Here is an 18,660-nt window from a genome sequence, read left to right as displayed (position 1 = left end):
CTAACTACGAACAGGTTGTAGATAAGAATTGAAATGATCTAAGGTTCTGATTTCCCCTATTGTCAGAATCCTTTCCGCTACGTTTCCTATAAATTTGTCTAAGTTTTCTCTACCGATCATGAGCTCTCTGAGTGTCGTAATTCTCTCCCGAGTAACTGCCACAATTTACTAGACATATTCTTTCAAATTATGCTATCTAGCACTAAGTTACGGCTCACTCGGATCGCACCAAAGTTTCGTTATTCCTAATCACACATTTAAACCCTCCGTATTGATTCCTTATATACTTTAGGAGTGATGTTGTTTAACAACTATCTAAATATGCACTCTCTTCCGAGTAATACACACTAAATAGGCACAGTCGATTGAGAGCTCTTCACAACCACAATAATAACGTAGTTGAACAAATAGAGAAAATACTATGGCAAAACTATATTAACGTAACAGGAAAATCATCCTCCAATAGGTTCCATCAAAACCCTAGATTAGGAGTTTAGCTACTCATACTCATAGTAACAATATCCCAAGTATTTTGCATAAATAAATTACAAAGTAAAGATGAAAGAATGTAGAAATCGATGATTCTATCTCCCAACTGGTGCTCCACGAGCTGTTCTTGCCTCTGGTCGCAAAAATTCCTTCAAAAGTGATGTTTTATGTCTATTTATATGTGTAGGAAAAGACCTAAACGACATAGGTCAAGTCCTAGTCAAACCAGGAGACGAAATAAGCCTTCAAAATCCGGAGTAAGCGCGCCTCAGACCATGCCTCGCGAGGCTCCACACGAGATGAACCTCGCCTAACACTGTGCGGCGCCAGCTCCCACGCGAGCTCGAGCTCGCCTCACCCTTCGCGATGCCTGCTCCTACGCGAGCTAAGAGGCTCGCATCGCCAGCTTCCACACGAGATCAAAGGGTCGCCTCGCGAGCTTCTTCATCTTTTCACTGCTTAATGCATTCTTTCTTCTTTCCACAGTTTTCGAGCACACTTTATTCTTTAAATCTTCCTTTTGCTCTAATTTCATCTCCAATTCACCTACACATAAAATAGACTCCATAACGTGCAAATAAAATGTAGTTTAACATTAAAGCACATAAAATGCAAGGTAATTAATGTACTAAAATATGAAATTATAGCCACACATCAGAGTCCAATCTTAAAAGTTAAATAGATGTTAATCGGAGTTCGAAGCACTTTAGGATATTTCAGTTCAAGTCTCTCAGATTGATGAGAGTTTTTCCTTTGGCATCATATTGACCTTGAGACGAGTTAGTTGATTGGTTCGACAGTTTGAAGATACATGAGGTCATTGGCTATTGAGTGATCATATCATATGGCAGTGTTACTACAACCACTGTTTATTAACTCATTTAGCAGTCCGACTTTAGTATATTTATTTAAGATGATGAAAATATGACGAATAGGAAGTCGTATATAGTAAGATAAGCTAATTGAGGTTTGATTGAAGACTACAGCTTCAAGGACTCAAAAGGGTTCTGCACTACCAAATTAAAACTTCCGTTACAGGGAAGATCGGGACACAACTTGAAATCTATCTAGTTCGCATGTTCCAGAGTCCTCCGTTTCTCCCTCAATCTTTTTTCTTTTTACCTTAGTCTTTTCAGTTTAAAAAGAATAAAATTGGGAGTAATTAATGTACAGCTCATACATTTTTCTCTTTAATGAGGTTTCAGATAGTGAAAAAAGAATGAAAACTTCAGAGGTCCTGCTTATTTACTTCATCTATTTTTTCTTCTACAATCTCATTAATGTTTCTGTGAAGATGCCAGGCCATACAATCTAATGCATTCCTCTTCTTCAAAACCATCCATCCATTTATCAATTGGTAGCCTTTACCTCTCTCCATGTTTAACTAAAGTTCATCTTATATAATTCTCAAGGGAGGTTTTCAAACTCATGGCTGAGGTAAGCTCACGTTGGCACAATTTGTCTCCTTTCGTATTCACAAGAACATACGCAGTCTATCAAATTTATAGAAGCCCTATCCTTTTTATTCTTCCTCTCTCCCACTTTCTCTTAAAAACAGGAATGACTGCCTCCCAAGTTGAACAAAAGAAATCTATATACCCATCACATCCCTTGGAATTGGTGGTGCAATTGAGGTTCAGTAGGACGACATCTATAATTAAGATGTTTAACTTGACTGGAATACATCGTACTATAAAGGAGAAAATACATGTTATTTTGCGCTGGAACATATAGTTTGGGTGGTCACGATAAAATTGACTTGTTCGATGTTTGGAAATGCCACATGACGGCGATCTTAACAGATTTAGTCGAGTAAGTGTTACGTCGAGAAATCTGATTTACTTGCCGATTATTGGGATTGTTTATTCTGTAACTTACATAGGACTAACAAAAGGAAAAACCATATGAGATAAGCAATTAAGTGTAACGTACTTTATTTTATTAAGTAAAAAGGCTAAGTTAAGCATTAGCTTGAAGATCAAATAAGCTATGGCAAGTTATTGTAGAAAGGCATTGAGCTAGAATGTATGAAGTTATGTTATCTCTTTTTTTTTTTGCTTGATCAAAGAGAACCTTAACATAGAATGTCACGATAATCGTGACTTCTAATTTAGTAGAGTGGGCCTGGGCCTGGTTATTTCTGATATTACTGGGCAAAGTGAGTTGCCTTCGGTGGGTTTAGAGTGTCTTATTTAAATTATAGCCTTTTCATATTTTGTCCAGTTGAATATTATTATTTCCATTCCCCAACAGCTTTAGGCTAGCTTGGTAGGACAGGTATCGCCTAATCGTACATGTTATTACATGTAGGAGCTATTCTTCTAGTATTTATCTACCAGCCTTGTATGTAGGAGTTATCTATTGAATCAAGGATTTGCTTGTGTTTCTTCTCTTTACTTAATTTTCTTATTTTCTTTGCTCCCTCAATCCAAATCGTAGCTATGACGCTACATTTGGTATGAGAGAACTGATATGGCAATTATGGGTACTGATAATCATGAAACGAGCGGTGGTTCGGGACCTCAAAACATGGAGAGTCAGCTTCAGCTGTTTATTGAAGCTTCGAGCAAACGAATGGAGTGAATTGAAGAGATACAAAAACAAAATGTTTGAGTCAAACCAGAAGATGGACGGTCTGGTTTTGGGTATTCAACAGAGAGAGGATTCGACAAATGCTGGTCATTCACATCTGAGTTTGTTTCCGGGAAGCTCTTATGTGGACTCAGGACATTCGTCTGTCGGAGGGCCTTTTCGGCCAACACCGTCTTTGGTAAACCCTGTTTATTCTTTTGCTTTTATGACGCCACAATTTTCTAGCGCCAGTCGTGGCCTTATTCTGTCGGCGCCAAACCTTGGTTTGTCACGCCCGGGATCCACACTGGCTGTCAGTTAAGTCCATACAAAAGTTAAAAATGGGTCAGGATACAATGTCAGCCCAATTGTCAAAATTGGAGGATAAAAAACAAAACACCGAGCCATCCAGTCAGGTCAAAAGTTTGTTGACTAAATTTTCAGATATTTTTCAGGATCCCAAAGGTCTTCTCCCTCACGGACCTTGTGACCATGCCATACAGCTGTTTCCAGGATTAAAACCTATTAACCTATGACCATATAGATACTCTTTTGGACAAAAGAAAACTATTGAAAAGATGGTGAAAGAAACACCCAAATAATTGTTATTGGCAGTTCTCTTTTGCATCACCAGTTATTTGATCAATAAAGGACTTGATTTGGGGGGTTTGTGTTGATTATAGAAAGTTGAATAATATTACCATAAATAATAAATACCCAATTTCTGTGGTTGAGGACCTATTGGATGAGCTAAATAAAGCTAAGTTCTTTTCCAAAATGGATCTAAGGTCGGGTTATTCTCAAGTTAGGATACAGGTAGGTGATAAATTCAAGACAGCCTTTGGGAATCATCATGGGCTATAGGAGTTTAACATATTTTAGGCATTGATGCACAAGATTTTTGGCCCTCACCTCCGAAAGTTTGTTCTTGTCTTCTTTCATGACTTCCTTATTTACAGTGTCATTATGGAAGCCTATTTGCAGCACTTAACCAAGGTCTTTAAGTTATTAAGAGCCAACAAACTGTTTACTAAGTTATCTAAGTGCAGTTTCGCAGAGGCCCAAGCAGAGTTCTTGGGCCACATTATTTTTGGGCAATGTGTAAGCACTGACCCAGGCAAAGTTGAGGCAATAGTCAATTGGCCTTGTCCTAAAAAAATCAAGGAATTAAAGGGTTTTCTTAGACTCACATGTTGTTATAGAAGATTCATTCAAAGGTTTGCAATCAGTAAGCCTTTAATTGAGCTTCATAAGAAAGGGGGATTTAACTGGAATAATCAAGCAGCTAGTGTAGTTGATGAACTTAAAAATGCAATGATCCAAGCCCTTGTTCTAGCTCTGCCAGACTTTTCGGTACTGACGTGAGTGTAGTTCAACCAAAGCACATTGGCTTGTCTACATATAAGAAGGAACTAATTGCTTTGTTATTAGCTGTTGAAAAATGGATACATTATTTTCAGTCTAACCATTTTTCATTAGAACACAACACTTCAATCTCAAGTTCTTGAGAGGCGAAAGGATCACTACAGCCCTCCAGCACAAAGGAATTTCAAAGATTATGGGATTAAGCTAAAAAATACAATACAAAAAGGGTTGAAAAATGTGGTGGCTAATGTATTATCTCAAATTTGAATATGATGATGAATGTAATGGGTTAACAGCAGTTCAACAAAGGTGGGTGGCCAATGTGATGGAAAGTTGCGAAAATGACCAGGAGGCGCAACACATTTTTGCTCAATTGCTGGTGGATACAAATGCACTTCCTAATACAGTTATCCAAAATAGATTGATCAGAATTGACGAAAAGAAATTTGGAAAAAGTAAGGAGCAACTCAGAATGAGTGAAAACGGTCGTTGGAAGAATAGTATCTAACAAGAGTCGGGGTCGATTTACACAAGGAGTTTAATATGAGTGTTAGGGTATACACTTGATGAGAGCAAATTAAATAACTAAATTGCGCTTCCAAACAAAGGATTTTGTTTTCTACTTCTAAGTTATCACTAACAATTATAAACTAATGAGAAGAAACTAGAAAGCAAATGATTATTTTTGTTGTTTTTACCAATTGGTTAAAAAGTCTAGGGATGTGACCTTCACCTAGGTATTCGCCTATTGGGTTAAGTACGTTAACACTTATTTTATTGATGGGGTATATTATAGCTCTCAACTCTACGTTACCACCTCAATACCTATTGGTCATAGAGTGATTTTGCGCAATTTGACTTTCTCAAGCCCAAATGGGTATCAAGCTAAATGGTTGATAAGAGCTCAAGTCGGGTTTTCCCTATCTCTAGTTCCAACCCTTTAATTAGGCTAATAAAATTCTTAATTAGCCCAATTTCTTATTAGCCAAGCTTTCCTAGACTAGGTCCCTCTTTCTCAAGTAAAGACCAAGTCAAAAAGGCATGAATCAGTATTTGCAACTATTAATTCTAAAATTAAAGCATAAACAAGGCTAAATAATCAACACCCAATCATAAACAAGCATTAAATTAAATACCCATAAGGTTTACACACTAGGGTTAGATCACAACCCTAGTAACAGTGTAGCTACTCATAGTACAAAATAAAGAAAACAAAGAAGAAATACTAATTAAACTCATAATATAATATTAAAATGATAAACTATGATGGTTAAATCCCAAAATGATCACAAATTTCCTAAAGTGGAAATTTACAACGGCTGCAGCTGCTTGAACTTCAAAAATTGACCTAAAAATGTGATTCCTGTCTATTTATAGTGGCCCAAAATTCGCTGATAAAAATGCCCCTCGGGAGGTTTTGTGGCCGCACAATTCCATGTGCAGTCCGCACATTGCTTGGTCTTGTAGGGACTTGGATTCTACAGCCGCACAATTTGGTTTGCGACTGCAAGTCAGCTTCTGCGGCCGCACAATTCTTGTACGGTCTGCACTTCAGGCAAGGCTTCAAGTCTTGGTCATTTGCACAGTCTCTGAACATTTGAATTCTTGTTAGTGCGGACCCTGTTCTGCGGCCGCACAATTCATGTGCGGTCCGCACTTCTGCTTAAAGTCTGCTGGGCTTCTTCACTTATTCTGTGGCCGCAGAGGGAATTCTGCGGTCCGCACTTTCTTCTGCGGCCGCAGAAATACTTCTGCGGACCGCACTTCTTATGTAATGCGCCCCTTCTTGCCTTGTGAGTCGGAACACTCCTTTTTGAATCGGATTTCATCATGAGAGCCCAAATTTCTAATATTCCTGCAATTTGCACACTTTCATTAGTGTTGGGAACATAAATCAATACTTTTGGACTAAAATAAAAGCAAAAAGGTTCTAATAAGTGGTCAAAATTCACACTTATCAATTCTCCCAAACTTAAGCCTTTGCTTGTCCTCAAGCAAATAAATTAGTTACCACATCCTCAAAGTTAAGGGTCATTTCAGCGAGTCAATGGTGAGCCATTCATACTCAGTTGGGACCAACAATTACCCACACTACTCATGCATTATCAACAAGGTGCCAAGTCAAATATTCATGCACATATAGTTCTAATGTGACATTTGAGCTTCAAGAATTGACTTTACTCATCAAGGACTCTTGTTCTATCTTGTAGGTCATGGTGGACTCCAAACTCTTCCTCCTCTACCTTCCATTTGCCAAGCTCACTTAAAAAGTTGGCACTCAATCTTAAGATTCATTAAAGGTTCACTCTTCTCTCACAAGAGAATGTCACAAGTACGGCTTCAAGTACCATAGGCTTGCCCCTCATGTAGATCACCACTAATGTAAGCTTACTCAGTTCAAAATCAAGTAGGACTTCTTTCGGGTTGCAACGAAGGCTTTTGGATTAGGGTAGGATACCATATGGGTAAGTGGTTACACCTTTCCTAAAGTACTCCACATTTTCATTTCTCGGCTCACAATTACCAATTCTTAGAGGCATTTTTTTTTATTTGGGGGCTAGAGAGACTTGACATCAGTCTTTCTGGTTCATTTCATTCTTTTTCTCCCTTTTATGCTCATGTTAGGGATCATTACCTCTTTTTGAATCCATCAACCCTTCCACTTATTCTCTTTTTTTCATTTTTCTTTTTTTTTTGTTCTTATTTTCTTTTTTTGCCTTCTCTTTTCATAGAGATCATTTCTTTTATATTTTTGTGCCTTGATACCCTTTTCATATTCCTCATCTCTCCCCCAAACTTATGCTTTAAACACTTACTTCACAAGAGTGTTAAGGAAAGTTCGGGTGCCAAGAGAGGGTCACGATAAAACGGGTAAAGGCTTATAACATGGTTATCAAATGAGAAAGGCTAGAGGATCCAAGGGGGTTGACTAGGGATAATGACATTGATTGGTAATAGAAAGCTCAAATAGGCCAACGAAAGCCTACAATCACTTCTCAAACCAAGCAAAACTTAGGATTTTGCCTTGAAGCACATTCGGGGCAAGTTCTAAACTATTCGCATGGATACTTGAACTAGCAATAATACATCTCACTCCTCACGCAACTAGATCGTAAAAGAGGATAGAGTCGAGAGCCTACAACAACCACATTCAAGTTTAAAGATCACTATGGTCCAATAAACCTATCGATGTTCGCCAAAGTCAACTCAAGAGTCTCAAAGTCACTAACTAGAGCTATTTCTTTCACAAACCTTGTCTCTAACTATAAGCACGTAGTTAAGTGTGTTGGTACCAAATGAAGCATGATTAACTCTTTTTCGAGAATGACTTGATTAAGCCTTTTTATTCATTACTACTACTACTATTATTATTACCTAAACACAGAAACAGACTCATTCCCTTAAGAAGGTTGTCACGCCATCCATTGTTGGGATGAGTCACCCGGTTCAAACAAAAATTACCTTTGGAAAGAACCGTGACATTAAGAAAACCAAAGGCTTATTATCTACGAAAGCATAAAAAAAAGCTACTTAACAAAATAAGAACTAAAATGGAAAAATAAAGAAGCTAATGAACAATAACTACTAAAGATAGATAAATACAAATAAGAAAAGATCGAGAATCATCAAATTATTACAGTCCAAATGTATCCAAAATGTGTCAATGTATCAAATAAACTCCACCCCCTAATAAAAGTAAGCATTGTCCCCAATTCTTAGAAAAATAAGAGTGAAAGAAAAGAGGGTGAAGAAAACCCCCTAAGGATCCTTGGACATCTCAGTGTCGCCAGCAATATCATCTCCCTCAGGATCAACCAATTGTATCTCATCATCATCAAATCTAGGCGTGGTGGGGTTGGCGAACATCGCACGCACTGCCTCAGCAGTGTCGACAGCAAGGTCTAGCTCCTCAGACTGGCCAGCAGGTGCTACCGGTGCAGATGGTACTAATGGATCTGAGGCGGACTGGTGTGGGTCATGTAGCATATCAAAAGGTAGGTCTCCAGCTGTGGAAAGTCTAGTCACCTCCTTTCTGAGCTTGTCCACTGATTTCTTGCTTGCATGGGACTTCCTCATCTTCTTCACTTCCTTTCCCAGCTCTTCAATAACCGACCCGTGTTGTACCAAGGTGTCTATGATCGTCTTTTGGTTGTCCAGAATCTTCTTGAGCGTCTTATCACTATCAGAGGGGCCTGTGGTGCCTGAGTAATGAACTGCGCTGCAACAGTACTAGATAAGTCAGACAGCTTAGAAGTAGCTCTCTGCATCCAGTTGTTGAAACTCGCCAATGTCTGGGAGACTCGCAGAGCAAATAGTTGAGCTATGGGCATGGGCACTGGCCTCAGAGCTGCCCTAAGGGCTATGGTGGGAGATGAGGATGATGGCGGAGGCATAGCAGCGGCACTGGAAGAAGGCTCAGCAGAGGTGGATGGAAGGTCCGATGTCTCAGTAACTAACATTGCTGGCTCGTCAGACTGGCTTGTGGTGGTAGAAGGCTGGATTGTTTTCTTTGGGTTGGTCACATCCATTAGTGAATACCAGTCAAACGGCTTCTTCGGCTTCACCTTGGTGTCAAAAGATATCGGCTCTACCTTTGCATCGGTGAGGTACTCTGTGATAGTGTTGGGATAAGGGTAGGCTGAGCTATCCTACCGTGCTATCAAGGAAATGTTGGAAGACATTACGGCACCCACATTAATTAGGTACCCGGCCATGATGGAAGCCACAAGAACAGCCCGAGGAATAGGAAGATGAGTCTCATTCTGGCTCGGATCCAGTCTACTACAAACAAAAGTCTGCCGCCCCTTCGCCTCGAAGCTCAATGTGTTCTGCTGAATGGGAACCCCAACGGTAATCTATGGTGGTGGTGGCCCTGGTGGTGCTAAGATCTCAACCAGCCAAGGTCGGACTTCCTCCTTCATTGCACATTTCTCCAGATACTCCTTTGTCTCAACATCCTCGAAGCCCAAGTACGCGTTTAGCGTATGCTGATCAAACCTCACCTTGAGGTTGCGCACTTTGGTCACCTTCGTCCCCTTCTTTATGTGAGCAACATTAGCATAGAACTCTCGGACGAGGTATTCCTTGGCATCCTTAACTCTCTCAGTGAACCACATCCAACCCTTTCGTGCTCTGAACTGCCTTAAAATCGCTGGGTTGTATTTCTTCAAATATTTCAATAGGAACTGTCTCTCAAGAGTCAAAGACCTCACTGGCCACCACATATAAAAATCGGTGAATACGGCCAAGCTGACAAACCTATCCTCCCAGACCTCCTTGTTATTTGATCTCTCTACACTTGTGGCTGTACCATTTCCCCCTATACCATCATCGGGGATCTCATGTATAGTCTGTGCCTCTGTGACTGGTGTAGCCGATGGCTCAGAAGCTTGGCTAGTACTCTCCGACCCCTTGGAGGTGCTGTGAGATGAAGAAGGCTCATCCTTGAGCTGGTATCTCCCATGTGGCCTCGACTGTGTGGCTGTTTGCTCCTCCTGAACAAAGGCTGAGTTGCTCTATGACACTTCCCTAGACGGGACATAGGAGCTAGACGCGGAGAGGTCTGCACCTCTCCCTCTGCCAGCTATGATTTTCTTCCTGATAGTCTTAGGCTATCCAAGGGGCAAGGTACCTCTACCTCGACCCCGAAAAGATTCACCTCTTCCCTTTGAAGTGTCGCCTCGGCCTCTCGATCGAACCATTGTCAGTACCAAAGCAAAGAGGATTGTTAATTGCAATTCGTTGTTCAATACATTCAGGACTTAACATGAGATTGAAGCATACCGGGTAGAGTGAGTGCAATGGGTGAGTGAAAACGGTCGTTGGAAGAATAGTACCCAACAAAAATCGGGGTCAATTTTCACAGGGAATTTAATATGGGTGTTAGGATACACTACTGAAAAATTGGTCTATAGTAACGCATGGAAAACCTTTCCAATAGGTAGATAAACCGTTGCCATAGAGATATTAGAACGATTTACAGACCGCTCCATCCGCTCGCGTGCCAAAAGAGCTATAGGCACGGTTCTTGCAATGGTTTGCATTTCCGTTGCTATAGAGACGTCTATCGTAACGGTTTTTCCTTTCTCTGTTGGAATGATTGTTCTTTCCAATTGGAACAGTTTAAAACCGTTACTATATTGAGTATACAACGGTTCCTAACCGTTACCATATTATCTAATGCAACACTTATGAAAGTTATTGTTACGGTTATGTATGGATATTGGAACGGTTTATAGGACATTTTGAAACAGTTTACCGGACCTATTGCAACGGTTTACATTCTCTAATGGAACGTCATTTGTGTCCTACTGCAACGGTTCTGGTAGGCTATTGTAACAGTTCATTTAAAACAAAAATATAGCCTTTTTTATATATAAATTTATATATATATATATATATATATATATATATATATATATATATATAAATAAATATATGATAACTCTAAAATTTAAGTAAATCACAAAATGAAACTATTAATAATATAAATTCTCCAACAAGCTAATAATATCCATAAAGCAAATGTTCTACCCCAAGTGCATAAGTTTAATACATTTCAAGATAGTAAGTTTCAGAATGTTGTTAACAAAAGATTCCTAGAACATTCATCTATAGCAATTCAAAATTCATCTTAAGTAAGGTCTAGATCTTCACTGCATTCACCTTTCATTTCTTGATCTAATCCACCTACAAAAGAGGATAAATTAAGTCATTACCCTTCAAGAGAATCCGGTCGAAGAATGCTCATAGCACACCCAAAGATATTGAATGCTTGGGCAAAATATATGGAACAAAAAAGAAAAGAAAAGATTAGACATACAAGATGCTAGTCATGAGCCTAGCTCTTCTACAGATAAACACGTTATGTAGACCCAAAATTAGGCATCAAATGTGCGTGCAAGCTGCTAAAAAAGAACATAGCATATGTTACTGACCTTTCCCAGCAGTAGTTTAGAGAGGAATAAGAAAAATCCATTGAAATAGAGAATGTTACAAGCATACCAGATCAAGATAAGAATGCAAAAAGTTAGCAACAACAAGATGATTTGATAGGAATCTATGGGATCAAGAATAACAATGAAGTTTATTCTCTATCTTAGGATGTTTAGGGAACAATATACGAATATAGTCTTATATGTTTTTATAATCTTTCCCTAAATATCCTAGGACGGAGAATAAACCCCATCGCCAACCTACATTAAGAAAATTATTCACTCCACGAATATACTCATCCGCCCATCTTAGGAGATTCATCCAACTTTTATCACCATAATCCATGGATATCCTATATAACATGGTCAAATCACCAAAATTAATATTCAAGCTAAGAAAAGTTACATCTCGATACTATATTATTATTACCAAGAAAAAATATAGCATATTGCTTTTAGAAAGAATAACAAGAAAGGTCTTTACAGTAATACATAAACAAGCACTATAATAAAAAAAATAATCTAATGAACCAAAGAACAAAAAATGCATTGCATTAGTCAGTATAACGACACCGTCTTTTGGCAACTAGACAATATACCTTATATCAAGGCACACAAACAACTATGGCAGAGACTCAAGACGACTGGACATAATCAAAACATATATATAATTGGACTCGTAATTGGAAGAAAATATATCTCTGCACAATGCAAAAAATTATAAGCGATGACAAAAGGAATGCTCCATCTCGTTATACTTCTATTCAAGCGATGACAAAAGGAAGTATAAAATAGTACAATTTCAGGCCACCTCTTGCTTGTAGAGTTGAATTCAAATGAAAATTGAGTGCAGAATTAGCGTATCTAGTTCATGCAAAAGACAAACTAGATTACACCCAGTAAGAGAGGGACTCTTTCCAACCTTGATCGCAGTAAAGTGGAACAGCACAACACCTATAAGTTCATCATAAATCCAGGTACTCATATTTCAAAAAATTGAAGAAAATCCCTTGTAAAATGGAAATGGAAAGACAACACTAATATTATAGCACCATGTCAATCTCATAGACAATCATAAATGTCCTCATTATTCCTAACGAATGAATGAAATAAAAAATCAAGATAACCACATGCAGATCAAAAGTTAAGTCTTCCTTGGCAATCACAATCTACTCTGATAAAAGAAAGAAAGAAACTCACACCATAGTAGAAACTTCTAGTTCTTATACAACACATATATTCAGTTGAATAAGATGCAACGTAATTATAACTTTATTCACTTATCACAAATAATTGACTTCAGTCAATCTTAACCGTGAGTCTGTGATGGGAGATTCCAGAAAGGCAACTATAGTCTCGAAACAGCTCAAGGACTCAAGTCAACTCAACATTCAATCATCTTTTTCTAGTTAACAACAATATACATACCCAGTGTATTCCCACAAGTGGGTCTGGGGAGGTAGAGTGTATGCAGACCTTACCTCTGCCTTTAAAAGACAGAGAGGCTGCTTCCGGAAGACCCTCGGCATTTTTTTCTAGTTGCTAAATTGAATTAACAAAGTTGTTAAAGAGTGAACTAATATGATTGTTAAAGAACACCTTTGCAAATTAACGAATTCCGTAAAAGCTGCAGCAAATGGAAAACAAAGAGATCAAAGAGGGTCATCTTCAGAAATGTGACCACAACGACATATATTTGTTTCTCAATCTATAATGCTGAAAAGATGAAGCTTTAAATTCAGGAAGAGGTGAACCCCAGAAACACGCTGAAAATAATAACACGGGCAAAACTGAAAGAACCCCTTGAAAAGTTGCACATTCAGCAAGAATTTCACCCGAACACCTCCCAATTTAATATCAATCAAAGCCCAAAAGGCTAATTAAGACAAGACCCAAAAACAATAAAAATTAAGTACCAAAAATCCTACAAAGATCAAAACTTTAACTAAAATCTTCATCAGGGTATCTCAAGAAAAAAAACTAAAATACCAGAATTTCTTCCAAAGCTAGCTCCTTTACCAGGAATTTTCATCAGGGTACCTCAAGAAACAAGCTAAATACCAAAAATTCATCTCAAGGTAGCTCTTTTACCAGGAATTATCATCAGGGTACCTCAAGAAACAAAGCTAAATACCAAAAATTCATCTCAAGGTAGCTCCTTTACCATGAATTACCATCAGGGTACCTCAAGAAACAAGCTAAATACCAAAAAATCTTGCCAAGGTAGCTCTTTTACCAGGAATTATCATCAGGATACCTCAAGAAACAAGCTAAATACCAAAAATTCTTGTAAAGATAGCACCTTTACTAGGAATTATCATCAGGGTATTTCAAGAAAAGGCATTAATCAAACAAATTAATAGAAGAAAATAGAAGGAAAAAAAGTCAAAAAGATTATGAGGATTCACCAGTGGAGGTTGAACTCGAAAACCTCTATGTGCATTTGGAGACCTTTCAATTGTTTGGTCCATTTCTGTAATGAAAATTTCATGCACAAAAGATTCAAAATTTCGCCCCTTAGAAGAATCAGATCAAGAGAGCTAAAATCCCAAAGAAGAGCTTCGGGCCCAAAATCATGAATGAGGCCCAAAATCAACACCCACAAGAGTTAAAGAAACTTTTGCAATAAGAGTATGTTTACCGATTTTTAGATTTGGAGAAACCCTAAAGGATTAGCACGCGGCCGTCGGTGCGGCCGATGATAGATGACCAGTCGATCCTCTCCTACTAATTTCCGGAAGAACAAAGGTGTTGGAGCCTGGAGGAGAATATTTAAGGACACAGATCTTAATTTTGTGAGTGTGGATGGTACTAAAATTAGGGGTTTTAGATATTTAGTATTTTATTAGATATAAAAACTAAAAAATAAAAATTAAAAATCAAATTGTGGGCCCCTTTAATTTGAGTGGGTATAGAAAATTTGTGTGAAAAATAAGGAGGGAATTATTGACCGTCGCGATAGCAAAATGAATTTCTCCAACTGTTACCATAGATATGTTTATTGCCACGGTTATACAAATTGTTGACATATATACCTCTATCGGAACGGTTTTTAGACTATTGCAACGATTCAGTTGCTAAAGTGTCCCGGTAGTTCCAATAATTATTTGTAACGGTTAAACTCGTTGCAATACATCATCTATAGCAACAGTTACTGATCCGTTGCAATAAAAAGCGTTGTCATAGCCCAATTTTCTAGTAAGGTATACACTTGACGAGAGCAAATAAAATAACTAAATTGCACTTCCAAACAATGGATTTTATTTTTTACTTCTAAATTAACACTAACAAATGAGAAGAAACTAGAAAGCGAATGATTGTTTTTGTTGTTTTTACCAAATGGTTAAAAAGCCTAGGGATGTGGCCTTCACCTAGGTGTTTGCCTAATGGGTTAATAACGTTAACACATGTTTTACTGATCAGGGGTGTATTATAGCTCTCAACTGTACGTTATTCACTCAATACTTGTCGATCATAGAGTGATTTTGCCCAATTTGGCTTTCTCAAGCCCAAATGGGTATCAAGCTAAATAGTTGATAAGAGCTCAAGTCGGGTTTTCCCTATCTCTAGTTTCAACCCTTTATTTAGGCTAATCAAATCCTTAATTAGCCCAATTTCTTGTTAGCCAAGCTTTCCAAGACTAGGTCCATCTTTCTCAAGTAAAGACTAAGTAAAAAATGTATGAATCAATGTTTGCAACCATTAATTCTAAAATTAAAGCATAAATAAGGCTAAATGATCAACACCTAATGATGAACAAGCATTAAATCAAATACCTATAAGGTTTACACACTAGGGTTGGGTCACAACCCTAGTAATAATCTAGCTACTCATAGTAGAAAATGAAGAAAATAAAGAAGAAATACTAATTAAACTCATAATATAAGATTAAAATGATAAACTATGATGTTTAAATTCCAAAATGATCACAAATATCCTAAAATGGAAAATTACAACGGCTACAGCTGCTTGAACTTCAAAATTTGACTTAAAAATGTGATTCCCATCTATTTATAGTGGCCCAAAATTCACTAACAAAAATGCCACTCGGGAGATTCTGCTGCCGCACAATTCCATGTGTAGTCCGTACATTGCTTGGTTTTGTAGGGACTTGGATTCTGCAGCCGCACAATTTGGTGTGCGGCTGCAAGGGCTTTTGCGGCCGCATAACTCTTGTGCGGTCCGCACTTCAGGCAAGGCTTCAAGTCTTGGTAATTTGTACACTCTCTGAACATTTGAATTCTTGTCGGTGCGAATCCTGTTTTGCGGCCGCACAATTCATGTGCGGTCCGTACTTCTGCTTAAAGTCTGTTGGGCTTCTTCACCAATTCTGTAGTCCGCACTTTCTTCTGTGGCCGCAGAAATACCTCTGCGCACCGCATTTCTTGTGTATTGCGCCCCTTCTTGCCTTGTGAGTCGGAACACTTCTTTTTGAGTCAGATTTCTTCATGAGAGCCCAAATTTCCAACATTCCTGCAATTTGCACACTTTCATTAGTATTGGGAACATAAATCAATACTTGATAAAAACAAAAGCAAAAAGGTGCTAATAAGTGGTAAAAATCTACACTTATCTATACTAGGGGCACAACAAAGATTTAGAGCTATATTCGTTTAGACTAGGCTACTGGCAGATGTCAAGAAAAGGGTTAAAAGCCGTGAAATTTGCCAAAGAAATAAGGGAGAACATGTCCCTTACCCTGGACTTTTGTAGCCATTATCAATTCCATCCAAAGCTTAAGAGCACTTGACGATGGACTTAATTGAAGGCCTACCAAGATCACATGAAAAAGACACCATTTTAGTTAGTATCGACATGTATAGAAAATATGCCCATTTGTTCACCTTAACTCACCCTTATAATACTTCTCAGGTGGCACAAATTTTGTTGCACCATGTTTGTAAGCTTCATGTTTTTCTACATTCCATCATGTCCAATAGAGACATAATTTTCAAGAGTTTATTTTGAAATTTACTTTTTAAAGGCCTGTAAGTCGAGCAAAGGCTTAGTTCAGCTTACCATGACAATCAGAAAGATCGAATCAGTGTATTGAGGCTTATCTGCGTTGTATGACACGATACAAACCCAAGGATTGGAGCAAATAGATTCCGATGGTCGAATTCTGGTAACACTAATTTTCACTCATCCATATGGATGACTCCATTTAAGGGTATGTATGGCTAACCTTCTCTGCCATCCTTCGAGTTTATTTTACAATTCAAACTCGAATTTGTGGACCAGTTAATGAAAGAAAGGTAGATTGTCAACAAATTTCCGAAGGATAATTTGATCAAGACTCAGAATGGAATGAAGTAATATGCAGATTCCAAAAGAACTGAAAGGGAATTTGCAATAGGGGACATGGTATTTCTGAAATTGCAGCCTTATCGGCAGGTATCCATGGCTATGCAGAGGAGTTTGAAGTTATCTGCTGGATTCTTTGAGCCGTATGAAGTGATCAGGAAATAGGGCCAGTGGCGTATTAACTCAAATTGCCAGCTACTTCAAAAATTCATCAGAAGAGGGTAGGAGATCACATTATTCCATCCCAAAAACCCCGTATTGCTCCGATGATATCTGGATTTTAGCAGCACCAGTGGTGATTTTGAAAAGAAAATTGGTCAAGAGAGGAAACAGGGCGGTAATACATGTCTTGGTTGAATGGGCGAACCTGCCAAAAGAAGAAGCTATTTGGGAAGATTATGCTCTTCTCAAATTGGAGTTTCTAAAATGTGATCCTAAAGGTTGAAGAGGAAGGGTTTTGTATGACGTGGGATGGAATGCCACGATTATAATCATGACTTCAAATTCAGTGAGTGGACCTGGTTATTTTTGAATTATTGGGCCTCATGGGTTTAGGGTGTCTTATTTAAATTATAGCATTTTCATATTCAGTCCAGTTGAGTATTGTTATTTCCATTCCCTAACGGCTCTAGGCCAGCTTGGTAGGATAGATGTTGTCCAATAGTACAAGTTACATGGGGCATAGTTGTAGGAGCTATTCTTCTTCAGCTTTGTACGTAAGAGCTATTTATTGAATCAAGAATTTTCGTGTTTTCTTCTCTTTACTTAATTTTCTTATTTTCAAGCTCTAACGCTACATAGAAGTTACGTTCTCTTTGCAATTCTTTTTATACCGACTGATTATGTTTGGAGCTGCCTGCGATAATGCCCTTAGAGTGGGTTTGCTCAAAATACAGGTACCATAAGAAGCTTGATTATGAAATCAAGGCGCTTGAGAGATATCATGGAATGCCCAAAAAACCTATTAATCCAAATATGTTACTAGTTACTACCTTCATATAATTTGTGTTTAAAAGTATTTTCACACTTCTTTATAAAGACATTAACAATCGCAAGAGTATCAGTAATAAAACACCATTTATCTCCCTCTTTAATGTCTCGCTGACTTAACACTCCACCAATTCGGACACTAAGGGCGAATTTGAATAGAATTAAGAGTAATGAATTTTTTCTTATTTTCATAAAATGTCAAATAGTAATTTTCAGACAAACTCAATTTGACAAAATGACAAATTATCCGAAACCAGAGGGCTTTTTCTTTCGATGTTTGTTGAACTGGTAAGAGTAGATGTCCTCTTCATTCTTTCTTTCTTTGAGTGGTTATAAGCACGCAAACATGTACACAAGCACTATGTGAGAGAGGGAGAGAGTGGGTATTTGGTAACGATGATAAATGTGAAGCTTATTGTTATTATATAGATGAAAAGAAGCTTTGTTTTGTTGGAAAGAGTATTTGTAAGAGGCGGATTCAAAATTTAAACCTTGCGGGTTTGAGTTCAAAATTTTATCACAATTAATTTATTTTATTGAGTTTGTGAATTTTTTTACAAACACAGATGCACCGAAACTATTAGGCACGAATAAACTCATAACATATAAGTCTACTTCCGCCCCTTATTAGTGGTTGTAAGATAAATACAAAGTTAGTCTTTTTTCACGTCTTTGTCATAAAACGCACTTCCATGCAGATACATTTGTGCATTTACTGCTTGCCCGCCTTTCACTTCTCTAGTCCTGTTTCTTCGCTATCTTGTGCTCTCACTCTCTCCCAAGCGGGTGTACCGTATAAGTTACGAATTTTGTGAACCTAATAATTTTGATTCAAATTTTTTCTCTATATATATTAATAATTTTTTTAATTATATACAAATATTAAATTTCGAACTTAGTACAAATTAAATAATTGGTGTAATCAATGACATTCCAAATTCATAAATTTTAAATTCTGAATTCGCTTCCGCTTTCACAACTATATAAAGAGTTATTGATGCTCCGC

At 37.9% G+C, this 18,660-nt stretch overlaps 2 long non-coding RNA genes across 2 annotated transcripts; both read right to left on the bottom strand.

Moving 5' to 3' along the window:
- Positions 1-10,883: 10,883 nt before the first annotated feature.
- On the bottom strand, positions 10,884-14,167 carry LOC107769097 (uncharacterized). The gene is made up of 3 exons (XR_001644323.2): positions 14,002-14,167; positions 13,769-13,833; positions 10,884-11,115 (listed from the first exon to the last, which is right to left on the bottom strand). It is a non-coding gene; the product is annotated as an uncharacterized LOC107769097 (long non-coding RNA).
- A 1,099-nt stretch (positions 14,168-15,266) lies between these two features.
- On the bottom strand, positions 15,267-17,229 carry LOC107769098 (uncharacterized). The gene is made up of 3 exons (XR_001644325.2): positions 16,215-17,229; positions 16,059-16,130; positions 15,267-15,833 (listed from the first exon to the last, which is right to left on the bottom strand). It is a non-coding gene; the product is annotated as an uncharacterized LOC107769098 (long non-coding RNA).
- Positions 17,230-18,660: the final 1,431 nt, after the last annotated feature.

The sequence above is a fragment of the Nicotiana tabacum genome, chromosome 21 (assembly GCF_000715075.1).
Source record: "Nicotiana tabacum cultivar K326 chromosome 21, ASM71507v2, whole genome shotgun sequence".
Lineage (NCBI taxonomy): Eukaryota > Viridiplantae > Streptophyta > Magnoliopsida > Solanales > Solanaceae > Nicotiana > Nicotiana tabacum.
This window is presented reverse-complemented; position numbering and strand designations above follow the sequence as displayed.